Source organism: Nicotiana attenuata, chromosome 11 (assembly GCF_001879085.1).
Source record: "Nicotiana attenuata strain UT chromosome 11, NIATTr2, whole genome shotgun sequence".
NCBI classification, from domain to species: domain Eukaryota; kingdom Viridiplantae; phylum Streptophyta; class Magnoliopsida; order Solanales; family Solanaceae; genus Nicotiana; species Nicotiana attenuata.
Genome location: NC_031999.1, coordinates 36,467,214 through 36,482,689, shown reverse-complemented (window position 1 = coordinate 36,482,689; position 15,476 = coordinate 36,467,214).

Genomic DNA, 15,476 nt, shown 5'->3' with positions numbered 1-15,476 from the left:
TTTGGGCTGTGTCGGGATGGTTTCCTTTGTTATTATCGATGTTCCGTATTATTGTCTATATTAAGCATGTATTAGAAGTGTTAGTGTTATTTAATTGCTTAAAAGAAGTGATTCCGTTGTTCTGGCTGGCCTTGTCTTCACGAGAGGCGCCATCACGGCCGGGTTTGGGATTTGGGCCGTGACACCTCTCCCTCCTTTTTTTTCTTTTTTTTTTAAGAATTTCAGAAGCAACTATCTTTTTCAGTTCTCATGTCAACATCTCAAAAGATTTACAACCTCAAACAATTATTCTTTCACCAATTATTTTCACAATTACACCTCACGCCTAGATTTTTACATTCAGATCAACTCTTAAAGTGCCCAAAAAGGAATTGGGTGAACAAAGAACAAGTCATAACAACAAACAGGCTAAGGGTTAAAGCTTGGTGATCAACAAAATAAAAGATAATTTATGTAGGCTCAACTGGGCTAACTAGGGATAAAAAATCATTAAGGTAGGTCAATTTAGGTTATGGCTCAACAAAGAAGGCCTACGTTCATTTCTTAACTCAAAGATCTACCTAGAATTTCGCCTCAATCCACATTCAAGGCAAGTTCTAGATTTCCAGATAACCAGGAGAACTAGACAATATAAGCTAACAACACAATACACTTGGGCTAACGAAAACTATGATTTCAATCACCAATAAGTAAGTATGAGCTTAGAAAAGTGATCATAAACCCGTGTACTTAATCAAATTCGTCTTTTTTAAGTGTCATACTTTTCAAGTCAAATCAAGTTTAGCCAACTTATTTATCAAAATAAGTTAAAACAACTAAAAGTCCTAAAAAAAATATTCGGTTCAAAATATTACGACCATGGCAAAGAACCGAACAAGAAATCCATGGAAGTACATGAAGTAAGTTGCCTTAGGAATAAGGCAACTCAAATTTTATTTTATTTTTTCAGTTTTTTTTTAAATTTTTTTTATATGTATAACTCAAAAAAAACACATATAACAAATATATTCCTCTACCCCCAAGCTTAAATAATGCCATGTCCTCATGACAAAATAAATTAACAGTAAAAGGAGACAAAGGAGCTTCCCTGATTTTTTCCGATTCTAGCCTCATTTCCTTTTTTTTTGGCTTCTCAAAGTTTCTCTCATATAACAAAGACAAGATTATAGCAAAGAAATGTTCTTTTTCATGATAGGAGAAACCTTTCATTGTCTAAATCATGGGAGTATTTTTTTTTTCATCATGGCAGAATATATATTAATACATACTACATACACATCTATATATATAATATAATACAAACACGCAATTATTATTATTTTTCAACTTTTTTTATAAGAAGAAAAACTAATTTAATTATATATATATTTACTAAAAAAGAAATATTATATGTTACTACTAATAATTACTTAAAAGATTAAAGAGAGGGGAAGAAAATAGTTCTGAGTTTAATGTCGCCAGCTCGACTTATTTTTAAAAATTAGGCAAAAAGGATTGTTAAAGCCTGTTTGTTGAAGAATCTGCTGATATATGGCTTCAAACGATGACCATTTACTTTGAATTTGTCTCCCCCATCTGCATGTTGTACTTCAATGGCACCATAGGGGGTCACTCCTGTTACTATATATGGTCCTGTCCAGCGTGACTTAAACTTTCCTGGGAATAATCTCAATCGGCTATTGTATAGCAGAACATGATCTCCCACTTTAAAATCTTTATGGCGGATGAGCTTGTCATGCCATTTTTTTGTCTTTTCCTTGTACAATTTAGCATTTTCGTATGTTGTAAGTCTGAACTTTTCCAACTCATCAAGCTGCAATAGACGATTTTTACCTGCATCTGGTAAGTTTAGATTCAACAACTTTATAGCCCAATATGCTTTATGTTCTAATTCCACAGGTAAATGACAAGCTTTCCCAAAAACTAGTTTATAAGGAGATGTGCCTATGAGAGTTTTATAAGCAGTTCTGTATGCCTATAAAGCATCATCCAATTTTAAAGACCAATCTTTTCAAGAAGAACCAACAGTTTTTTCTAAAATTCTTTTTAATTCTCTGTTCGAAACTTCTACTTGCCCGCTTGTTTGAGCATGGTATGGAGTTCCTGTTTTATGAGTTACTCCATATTTTAACAACAAACTAGCAAATTGTCTATTTATAAAATGAGTTCCTTGATCACTTATTATTACTCGCGGAGTTCCAAATCTAGAAAAAATATTTTTCTTGAGAAAAGCACAAACAATAGGAGCATCATTTTTTCTAGTAGCAATTGCTTCTACCCATTTTGAAACATAGTCAACAGCTACCAAAATATATTCATAGCCATTTGAAGGAGGAAAAGGACCCATAAAATCAATGCCCCAAACATCAAAAATTTCACACACAAAAATAGAGTTAAGAGGCATTTCATCCCTTTTTAAAATGTTACCGATTCTCTGGCATTTATCGCAAGTGGCGACATAATTCCTTGCATCTTTGAATAGAGTAGGCCAGAAAAATCCAACTTCAAGTACTTTAGCTGCTGTCTTTCTTCCTCCATAGTGTCCTCCTGCAGCCCATCATGGCAATGACTTAAAATATTGTTCATTTCTGTTTCAGGTACACATCTCCTGATTATGTCATCTGCACAAAATTTAAACAAATAAGGATCTTCCCAGTAATAATGTCTAGCCTCTTTTTAAAGCTTTTTTCTTTGATCGTAAGATAAATCTTTTGGAATCCACCCTCCCGCTAAATAATTGGCAATATCAGCAAACCAAGGAGGTTTATTTACAACTGTCGTGACTGAAAAGATATGCTCATCGGGAAATTCCTCTTGGATATCTAGTATTTCAGTAGGAGGATTCTCTAGACGTGACAAATGATCAGCTACCTGATTTTCTGAACCTTTTCTATCTTTTATTTCGAGATCAAATTCTTGCAAAAGGAGTATCCATCTTAGCAATCTAGGTCTAGCATCTTTCTTTGCTAATAGATACTTTAAGGCTGCATGATCAGTAAACACTATAACCTTTGTTCCTATCAAATAAGAACGAAATTTGTCAAATGCAAATACTACTGCCAATAACTCCTTCTCGGTTGTTGCATAATTCATTTGAGCTTCATTGAGGGTTCTGCTGGCATAGTATATGGGTCTAAAGATCTTGTTTTTCTTTTGTCCTAATATTGCTCCTATTGCTGTATCACTTGCATCACACATTATTTCAAATGGCTGGCTCCAATCAGGAGAGACAACAATTGGAGCATTAGTTAATTGTTCTTTGAGAAACTCAAATGCTTTTTTGCAATCATCTGAAAATTCAAACTTAACATCTTTCATTAGTAGGTTAGTCAGAGGTTTTGAAATTTTTGAAAAGTCTTTTATAAACCTTCTGAAAAAACCTGCATGCCCTAAGAAACTTCTAATACCTTTAACAGTGGTGGGAGGGGGTAATCCTGCTATAAGATCAATTTTAGCTTTATCAACTTCTATTCTTTTAGCAATGATTTTATGTCCTAAAACAATTCCTTCTGTTACCATAAAGTGACACTTTTCCCAGTGTCTCTTCACATCTTTTAAGCTCCAAAGTTAAATGATAAAGACAATCTTCAAATGTCTTACCAAAAAGTGTGAAATCATCCATGAAAATTTCAAGAAACTTTTCAGTCATATCTGAGAAAATTGCCGACATGCAACGCTGAAATGTAGCAGGAGCGTTACATAGTCCAAATGGCATTCTTCTGTAAGCATACGTACCTTGGGGGCATGTGAATGTGGTTTTTTCCTGATCTTCTGGAGCAATTGGTATCTGATTATACCCAGAATATCCGTCAAGAAAACAATAAAAACTATGGCCTGCAATTCTTACAAGCATTTGGTCAATAAAAGGCAAAGGAAAATGATCCTTCCTCGTGGCATCATTAAGTCATCTGTAATCAATACAGATTCTCCATCCTATGACTGTTCTAGTAGGTATAAGTTCATTATTTTTATTTTTTATTACGGTCATACCTCCTTTCTTTGGTACTACATGTATAGGACTTACCCAAGGGCTATCAGATATTGGATAAATGATACCTGCCGCTAGAAGTTTCACCACTTCTTTCTTGACAACTTCTTGCATTGTTGGATTCAGTCTCCTTTGTGGTTGGACTATTGGTTTGTAATTTTCTTCTATGAGGATCCTATGCATACAAATAGCTGGATTGATTCCTTTGATGTCTGCTATAGTCCACCCTAAAGCTCTTTTATGTTTCCTCAAGACTTCTATCAGTTTGGATTCCTGTTCTGGAGTCAAAGAAGATGAAATGATTACTGGAAATAATTCAGGTTCAAGAAAAACATATTTTAAATGAGAAGGAAGATTTTTGAGTTCAATTTTTGATTGAACTTCTTCTTGTGAGACTTTCTCATTTTCTGATTCTTTTTCCAATGTTTCTGCTTCTTCTTTGATTGTGGCATTTTCATCACTTGTGGTACCTGACCTGACTAAATATCTTTCCAATGAATCAGTAATTAACTGATTATCTTTGTATTCATCTACAAGGTCATCTAGTAAGTCAATTTGGAAACAAGATGATGATGACTCATCCCCAGGATATTTCATCATTTTCTGCATGTCAAAAAATTACTCTTTCCTCATCAACTAGCAAAATTAGTTGTCCTTGATGAACATCAATAATTGCTCTCCCTGTTGCGAGAAATGGTCTCCCTAAAATTAATGGTACCTCAGTATTTTCTTCCATTTCAAGCACTATAAAATCTACTGGGAATACAAATTTGTCAACTCTGACAAGGATATTTTCAATAATTCCTTTTGGTTTCTTAGTACTTTGATCAGCTAATTGAAGAGATACACCAGTATCTTTCATTTCACCAAGTTCTAATTTCCTGAAAATTGAAAAAGGCATTAGATTTATTGAAGCACCTGAATCACATAACGCCTTTTCAAAGTGAGTACCTCCCATAGTACAAGGAATTGTAAAACTCCCTGGATCGCCAAGTCTCTGTGGAAGCTTATTTTGAAGTATAGCACTACATTTCTCTGTAAGCTTAACAACTGAAACTTTTTCCAATTTTCTTTTACTTGACAAAATTTCTTTGAGAAATTTAGCATATGAAGGCATTTGTGTCAAAGCTTCTGTGAAAGATATGTTAATGTACAGTTGCTTTAAAATATCCAGAAACTTTGAAAACTGTTTGTCAAGCTTTTCTCTTTTCATCTTTTGGGGAAAAGGAAGAGGTACAGAGTGAGGATTTGTTATCAATTCATTTTCTTGTACATTTTTCCCTTTATTCTTTTGTTCTTTTGGAAAATTAGATTCTATTTTATCCTCACCTTCATTTACCTTTTCCACTTCTTGTGGCTTTCCTTCTCTATCTGCATATGGATCATCAAGAGATTTACCTGATCGTAGAGAGATGGCTTTGAGGTATTCTTTTGGATTTTTTTCAGTGTTGCTTGGTAGAGCACCTTGAATTTGTCCAGACATGAGGGTTGCTAATTGGCTTACCTGAATTTCCAAATTCTTGATAGCTGAATGTTGACTTTCAACCTTCTCGTTAGTAGCCTTAATGAATTTGTACATTAGGTCTTCAAGGCTTTGTTGATGAGCTCTTTGAGGCTGCTGCTGATATTGTTGAAAATTTTGTTGCCCTCTATTTTGATTTTGAAAACCAGGTGGTCCCTGTACCTGCTGCTTTTGATTAAAAAATCTTTGAGGATTTTCAGCACCATTAGGATTACTCCATTGAAATACTGGATGTTTTTGTGCCATGGGACTACCAAATGAGTAATTATTTCTATAACCAATCATATTTACCTGTTCCTCATTTTGCGTTGAAGCTTGACATTCATGATTTGGATGATTACCTTGACACACATCACAATTCTCAAGTTGGGATGATGTGTGAGCACCTACTTGAAAAGCCTCAACTTTTTGTGTTAAGGTAGCAATTTGTTGTGTCAATGAATTCAAAGCTTCAGCTTGATTTACTCCTGCTGTTTTCTTGATAATCATTCTGTCTGAGGGCCATTGAACAGCATTTTCCGAAATCTCATTAAGCAATTGCATTGCTTCTACAGTAGTTTTTCCCATTATGGATCCTCCTGATGCTGCATCAATACCATTTCTAGCAGAGGGTTTAAGAACGTGATAGGAAATATATAAAATGTCAGGGGCTTGAATACCATGATGTGGGCATTTTCTTAACATTGCTGCTAATCTTTCCCATGCTTGGTATACAGATTCAAAATCTGTCTGCATAAAATTATTGATTTCTTGCTTCATTTTAAATGTTTTTGCAGGTGAAAAATATTTATTAAGAAATTTTTGGGTCATTTGGTCCCATGTTGTAATGGAACCTCTTGGTAGACTTCGCAACCATGTTTTGGCTTCACCTTTTAATGAAAAAGGAAAAAGCCGCAACCTAATAGCGTCTGTTGTGACTCCATTATACCTGCAAGTTTCAACTAATTCAAGAAAATCAATTAAATGGGTGTGAGGATCTTCACTCGCATCACCAACAAACTGACATGACTGTTGAATGGTTTGAATCAAGCCTGTGCAGATTTCAAAGTTGTTTGCTGCAATTGGTGGTCTCCTCACACTTGATTCTCCTTCAAAATGATGTGGTCTTGCATAATCTCTAAGTATTCTGTCACATCGTGGAACTACCTCATCAAACCGTTCTTCTACTTGATGCGGTGGAAGTTGGTTATTGAGTTCTTCGTTCTCCATTTCCTCTAATGTAAAATTTTGAGATTGTGAGGTTTGTTCTTTTCGCAACAACCGCAAGGATTTTTCAATTTCAGGATCGTATTTGACAAGTTCTCTAGAAGAGGAACGGGTCATACACTTTTTAAAATTTCTGTAGAAAAGTTAAAATAATTAAACAAAAAAAAATCTCAAATTAGTAGTAAAACAATTAATATGTAGTAGACTTTAGCCATCCCCGGCAACGGCGCCAAAAATTTGATTAGTGTCTAGCGTATATAAAATTGTAACTCGTACTCTGTCAAATAATAGTATAGAAAGATGTCGAACCCACAGAGATTGGTTTATCTATTCTACAGATGTTTCTTGTTTTAATTACTATTTGAGAAAGTTAGAAAGAGTTGAGTTGCAAATTAACTAACTAAAAATGCATGAATAGAGCAATAGAAAATATTTTATTTTTCACAAATATAATAAAAAGGTGTTGGGATCCTGACTTCACTTAATATTTTTTATGATATAGTAAATACATTTATTCTTCAACTTCTATTTCTGATAAATGTATAAATGCCTCTCACGATTATATTTATATATTATTACTATAGTTGAACAATTAAGTGCACTCCTCTCGGTTATACAAATTAATTGTCAAAATGGTAATATTAAAGAACCAGAAATATATACTTGAACTAAAGCATGCTCTTTTTTTTAGTAAGTCCCTTTCGGTTACCCTACTTGTTATAACTGATTAATACGATATTCGCCTCTTTCGATTACAAATAAGAGTAGAATCAATTTTAACATATAAGAGCTAGATGTCACTAAATGTAGGTTAACATCTATCAATACCAAAATTAATTATTACCTCTTCTGCCTCTTTCGATTACAGAATTAGTAAGAAGTTAATATGTAGCACTAAATAGATAGATGTTAACAAATTAAATAACACCCAACTATAAAGCAGATAAAAGTTAAATAAAAAGCTTCAGCTCAAGTATGCGAAATTGAAGAATAATATCTACTATTATATAAAAATATTAAGATCCGTCATTTTCCCAACACAAGAAAAGTTACTCCATATTGGAGCCAATACCGACAACGGAAATAATCTTGCCCATTAAATAAGAAAATAGAAAGAAATATTCAAGAGAATAATTCCCCCTATTTAATTAAAAACAGGAACTAGAGTAATTTCCAATACTACAATTTATTCTGAACTAGAAATGAAGCTAATATAATGGCTAAAAGATGAAACAGAAGCAAAACTAAAGAACAAAGAGAAAGGAAAAATTTTCTGCTCAATATTATACTTCTCCGATTTCTCTTCATTTTTTCCTTCACGAACGATGCCTCTTTATAGGCAAGCCATGACAAGATTTTCAATTATCTTCTGGATATGAACTTGTCATGGCTGGTTGTGGCCCTGTTATGCTTGGTTATGAGCTTCTTTGGTTATGGATCGGTTATGGTTTGTTGTAGCCGGTTGTGAGTCGGTTATAGTTTGTTGTAGCCGGTTTTGAGTCGGTTGTCCTTTGTCATGGCAAATGAAGTCTTTCTTTAGCACCATATTTTACTTTACTTTAGCTTGTCCGTTTTTCTAATTTTTCCTCTGTAATCTTCTCGTTCCCGGACCAATACTTCTTTAACCTTTCCTGCATAATTTAGACAAAGTATGGAAGAATATGATAATTTTTTTTTTGTGTTTTTTTCAAAGAAATTATATGTTAAAAATCAAGTAAAATGCACTTATCAGCCTTCCGGATAAATGATTGATTTATTTTAGAGCACTCCCTCCATATTTGGTTATAATCAGTCTTGCCTAAGGAGAGGTGGGTTGAGTGAGAAGTCTCCAAACTAGACTTGCTAGATTAGTCATATTTTAAGTATTTGTACTATGAATGCCCAGTCCCCCCATAGTCTTTGGGTGACAGACACTTAAGCATTTGACTATGTGTAATTTTTTCTATTCTCATTGATCCCCCAAATAAAGTCCCGCTGGATTTTGTCTATTTTTTTAATGGTCTTCTTTGGGAGTAGAGTGTATTGCATATAATAGTTATGGATAGAATTGAGACATGATGGAGCCAGGGTGGTTCTCCCAGCTATATTAATGAATCTCATTTTTCAAGAGGCAAGTCTTGCCCTCATTTTCTCAATTATAAATTGATAATCAGCCGACTTTGAATTTTTATTTAATATTGGAAAACCTAAGTACGTGCCAAGCTCTCACTTCTTTTGATACCTAATGTATTGATAATACTGTTCATGATTGAAGAATTATTGTTTTGAGAGAATAGTATTTTTGATTTGGTGTGATTTATGTTTTGTCCAAACAATGAACAAAATAGCTCTAGTCCTTGATTTTTCATTTGCCTTAGCCATTAGGGTCAAGTCATCTGCGAAGAATAAATGGGATAGGTTAGGAATTTTTCTTTCTATGGTGATTGGATTCCACTTGCAAATGTCGACCTGATTTTCAATATACCTAGATAACATCTCTAAGCAAAGGATGAAAATGTAAGGTGATAATGGATCACCTTGTCTAATTCCTCTACTAGGTTCGAAAAGGGTTGTGGTAGAACCATTCACAAGGATTGAAATAGAGCTTGATGAGATACAACTAAGAAGAATTTTAGAGAATTTAGGTGGAAAGTTGAAAACCCTAAGGGTTCGATAGACAAAAGACCATTCTATACGGTCAAAGGCCTTTTCCAAGTCGATTTTTAATATCATATGGCCATGTTTTCCCTTGACTTTCATTAGGTTAGAAATTAATTCCTGAATTATTATAGCATTATCCGAGGCTCTTCTATTTTTCATGAAGCTATCTTGGAAGGGACTTATGATTTTGTCTAGAAAAGGTTTGAGACGATTTGCAAGAATTTTGGTAATAATCTTGTAGATAGTATTACAAAGGCCAATAAGTCTAAAGTTTTTAATGTAGCGTTTGGCACTTTTGGAATCAGAAAAATGTATGTTTTGTTTATTTCCTTAACAATTATCTGATTATTGAAAGTATCATGGCAAATTTTTGTGATTGACTGTCTTATGATATTCCAGTATTTTTGATAGAAAAAAGGGTGAAGACCATCTGGCCCAGTGCTTTGAAAGGTTTGAAGGAGAATATAGCCTTCTTGATCTCAATATCTAAGAGTGGATTATCTAAGGACTTTAGGTCAACTGTGGGGTAGCTAGAAGTTGATAACCCTAAGTCATTCCAATGAGTACATGTATGAGAAGTTTTAAAAATATTTGTGAAGTAGTTTAACACATGAGACATGATTTGTTGATGGTCATTAATCCAATTTCCCGCCTCATCCTTAAAGTAGTAATTTTGTTTTTCCTTCTTCTATTTGAGGCAGATATGTGGAAGAATTTTTTATTAGCATTCTCGTTGTTTAACCATATTATTTTAGACCTCAATTTCCAATAATCCTCTTCAATCTTAAGAATGTCATTATACTCTTTCTTAAGAGTACATTCTAGATTTTGGAGGAATGTGCTACAAGTGTAGTTCCTAGAATTTTGGATACCTTGGAGTCTTGCAATTAATTTTATTTTTTTTCCCATTATATCTCCAAAGGTCTTAAATTTCCAAGATTTAACACTATTAATAAAGGAACTGCTGGCCCTGAAATAGTCATTGCCAAGCAAGTTTGATTTAACAAGATTTTGGAAATCCGGGTGTTTGCACCAAAAAGTCTCTAAGCGGAAGGGTTGAGAGTGTGTATGCCTACTTCTAGGGATTAGCTCTACTAAAATACGATTGTGGTCCGAGTGGGTTTTTGGTAGATGAATTATGGAATAGTTTGGAAAAAGATCACAACATTTTTCATTGCCTAGAGTTTTGTCCAATCTTTCCATAACAAGACATTTGTTCCTATGTCTATGATTTGACCAAGTTTATTTGCACCATTTAAAGCCTAAGTCCATTAGGTTACAATTAAAAAAAATTTATAGCAAATATTCTGCCCTGTTATTGTTAATAGATTTCCCCCCATATTTTTCATTTGAACCTAAGATGTCATTGAAGTCACCCTCTATCAACCAAGGTCCATTATAGTTGTTAGAGATGTTTTCTAGGTTGTTCCACATAGTATTCCTATATTGATAATTTATGCTAGCATAAATAGAAGAAAATAACAAGCTTTACGTATAGGAAGTACCTCAATTGTAGCATGAATCTCCTGATTCTTACGTGTGAAATTGTGGACTATGACCAACTCATGGTTCCACATAAAAACTATGCCACCTGGCTGGCCCTCCGTTGGGACTTCTATCAGTTCAGAAAACCCAAAATCTTCAAGCATATGTTCATGGTTGGCCATCCTAGTTTCTAGCAAGGCTACCATGCATGTCCTATGAGTATCAATCATCTCTTTAAGATTTCTTCTAAAATTGTCATTATTACCCCCTCAAGCATTCCAAATGTTAAAGTTAGTTGGATAATTCATTGGTTGGTTTAAAATCGTATTCACTGCCTCCCTGTTCTCCCTCACCCCTCCCATAAAGACAGGGTTCCTTTGTAGGGATGGCACAAGTATCATAGCTCTGTTGCCCACAGTTGGATCCTATGTAGGCCTGATATCCATTGAGCACTTGTAGAGTGCTAGGGGACAGTTGAGCACATGGATCTTCTCCTGCATCTCCCTGAACAGAAACACCTTTACACCGTCTAGATTTGAGAATTCTAGGACTCGCTCTAAGGCCAGGTTGAGGGGTTCTTCTACCTCTTCTTCCATTACTGTCTCTGCTAGACCTTGTTCTTGCATTGCATGTGGGTGAGGTTGTGATGACCCGACGCGTCGTCTCATGTGTTACTGCTCGTTTCCCCCATTTTATGCTTCTTCATGTTTCGTTATCGGTTTGTGGTGTGTGAGAGTTGATTTGGATTGGATTTGATAAGAAATGAGACACTTAGTCTCTTTAAGGAAGGCTTAAGTTGGAAAAGTCAACCGGATGTTGACTTATGAGTTATAGGGCTCGGATGTGATTTCCGGTGATTCGGTTAGCTTCGGGGGATGATTTGTGACTTAGGAGTGCGATCGGAATTTATTTTAGAGATCCGGTGTAGAATTAGGCTTGAATTGGCGAAGTTAATATTTTGGCGAATTCCGGTTGATAGGTGAGATTTTGATCCGAGGTCGGAATGGAATTCCTAGAGTTGTTGTAGCTTCGATATGTGATTTGTGATGTGTGTGCAAAATTTCAAGTCATTCGGACGCCGTTTAGTTGGGTTTTTGATCGAATGCGTGTTTCGAAAGTTTTTAAAGAACTTAGGCTTGAATCTGATGAGAATTGATGATTTTAGTGTTGTTAGATGTGTTTTGATGATTGGAACAAGTTTGGATAATGTTTTAAGATATGTACGTGCTTTTGGTTGGGGTCCCGGGGGCCTCGGGTGAGTTTCGGGGTGGTTTCGGACCATTTCTAGGCCATTTTTAACTGCTGATTTTTGGCTACAGCAGTGTTCTATGCGATCGCGGGGAATTGGTCGCGATCACGGTGAGTAAAATGTGAGAAATGTGCCAATGAATCGCGATCGCGGAAAGCCGTTCGCGATCGCGAAGAAGAAATATCCTGTTGCGTTGATCCCACTTCGGAAGCTTATATCTCACAATCTATAAGGAATTTGGAGATGATCCAAAAATAAAAATTGTAGCCCTTTGTGTCTAGTTTTCAGAAATGTAAATTAATTAGAATTTGAAGTTGTGTACAAAAAGTTATGGTGGTTACACTATAGGCTGCCCGGGAAGGTCTCTAATACACAAGGTTGACTTTGAAAGCTTATATCTCGCAATGTATAAGGAGTCAGGAAATGAGCAACATATGAAATTATAGCTCTATGTGTCTAGTTTTCAGAACATCAAACCATTTGTAATTTGGAGTTGTGTGCAAAAAGTTATGACCGTTATACTGGAGGCTGTCCGGAAGAGCTGGGAACTGTTCATCGCGATCGCGAAGCATTAACCGCGATCGCGAAGAGTAAATACCTGGGGCAGAATGTTTTAAAACACGTCAGTCGCGATTTTGGGGTCATTTTACACCCATAGTTGCTCATTTTTGGAGATTTTTGGAGGAGATGAAAGAGGGATTCAAGAGGAATCGACTTGAGGTAAGAATCTTTGTCTTAAAACTCGATTATATTGTGAAATCCACCGAGAAATTCATGGAATTAAGCCTAAAATTGATGAGCTAGGGCTTGGAATTTTGAGAATTTAAATTGGGATTTGAGGGAGCATTTGGACTCCGATTTTGGTAAATTTGATATGTACGGACTCGTGGCGAGACGAGGAATCCGGTGATGTGAGTTTTGTAATTTTTCGAGAAGTGGGCCCGGGGCTCGGGTTTTACTAGTTTCGAGATTTTTGCTATATTTTGATTGTTTTCGATTGGGTATTGTTCGGTTGGCATAGTGTGATGTATTCGCTCTGATTTCGGTTAGATTCGACGCACGTGGAGGCCGATTGGAGGGGCAAAGGCGTCGCGGGCTAGAGATTTCGCCGGTTCGAGGTGAGTAATACTTGTAAATGATATCCTGAGGGTTTGAAACCCCGGATTTGCACATCATAGTGCTGTATTGTGGTGACTTGCACGCCAGGTATGAGCGTGGGGTAGAGCACCGTTGGGGATTGTGACTTAGTCCGTCCCGGTTGTTGGTTTTATTGCGTAATTGACTGAAACTACTTGTTATCATCATTATTTGGGTTGATTGCTATATTTGGGCTTCGTGCCAATTATTTGAATCCTTTAGGGATTATCACTGTTTTCATGACACTTAGCATATTAAATGATTCCAGTCCTGAGTTAAACCCTGTTTTGAAATGTGTAGTCATATTGCTAAAGTTTAAAGACTTAAATTGCATTTTTCTGATGTTTTGAGTTAAAAACTATTACCTGACATTGCCCGAGTGGCTCATTTGCATGTTCTGGACTGAGGATGGATCGGGCTGCACGCCGTAGCGATGCTATGATGATATTGCGCTTGGGCTGTAGGAGCCCCTCTGGAGTCTGAACCCCCACAGTGAGCGTGGGTACCCAGATGGATCGGGCTGCACGCCGCAGCGGTCATATGCATTGCATTGCATTCATGCATTGGTTCCTGTTTGTACTACGTGTCATGACATTCAGCACTCTCATATCATTGGCATCCATGCTACTTCTTGTACTGCTTACCAGACGCCCTGGTGTTAATTGTTTGTGGAGTGTTGTGCCCGAGGGGCTGACTTATGTGCGAACTTGCACTATCTGATTACGCATTCATTTGCTCGATTGTTGGAAAAAGATGTTTTCAAAAGAGGTTTTAAACTGAGTCAGATATTTTCTAAAGGATTTTCACGGTTTCATTGTTTTTCTGAGAGAGTTGTACTGTCCTATATAGCGTGATGGAGTGCTCTTACGTGATTTCTTGCCTCTCAGTTATTATTTACTCTTATTACCACTGAGTTGGAAGTACTCACTTTACTCCCTGCACCTCGCGTGCAGATGCAGGTATTGTTCACCCGGTAGCGAGTTATTAGCTGATTGAAGGTAGGGCTATTGTAGCTGAGCAAGGTGACCGCCAGCGTTCGCGGCACCGGATGTTGTCTTTTGATTTTCCAGAATTTTTCTTTATATATTATTAATGGCCCTGTAGTTATGTTCAGGTTTCTTTAGATGCTCGTGACTTGTGACACCCCGGTCGGGTTGTACATACTGGTTATTATTGTCATTAAGCTATATTTATCTATACATTTATGTTTAATAATTGTTAAAGAAACGGATTGAGTTAGTTGGCTGGCCTTGTCTTCACGAGAGGCGCCATCACGACCGGGTATGGAAATTGGGTCGTGACAAGTTGGTATCAGAGCCTAGGTTACTAGGTCTCACGAGTCATGAGCAGGTTTAGTAGAGTCTCGCGGATCGGTACGGAGACGTCTGTATTTATCCTCGAGAGGCTGCAGGACCTTTAGGAAAACTTCACTTTCTTGGAATTCTTATCGTGCGTACTTGATTCAGCTTGAGACATAACTCTTGAAATTCCTTCCTCACGTCTGTCTGCGCACCTGAGCGCTCAGTATTATATGTGCCCTGATGGCTTGTGATTCCCCGATCCAGGGGCGAGATGTGATCTTCGTGAGTATGTTGGGCCAGTCTGGAGGACTTGAGGCCGGGACTTTGCCTATGGCTTGAGCACCGAGGTGCTGTTTGTGTGAGCAAGTGTTTTGAACTTATATGTTCAGTATTGTCCTTATTAGCCGGAATGGCGGTTGGATATCCATGTGATGAGTATGTTAGTACTGCGAGATATGTCTATATGACTTGGTAGTGACGAAGAAGTCTGCTGGTTAATAGATGAGCTGTTAAGCGTTCGTTTCCTATTGTGATTTGATGTGTGGCCCGAGTATGGGCGTGTGAAGAATATTTTCGTGTCTCCTATTTGGGAAGTGAAGTACATTTCATGTGGCGGTATGAGTTCAGACTCAGGAAGACTAATGACTGTGTAACGTATATGATGGTGGAAGGTATGTTGAAATACCAAATTGAGGCGAAGCAGGTGGGTTATCTCCTGCGGAGTGTTCTTGAATGGTATGATTCTTATGTGTATTGTTAGAAGATCTCATGTGTAATTGAAGAGTACGTGTTGAAATTTGATAAATTCGAGTCGCTCTAGAGGGTGGACTCAGCTGATGTGGGAATGAATGTGAGATTTGTAGAGGATTATAGTACTGGATGATCTGTGTTTTCACAAACTTGTGCATGATTTGAGTTTAATCTCGCTATGGCATTGTGGCATCATTA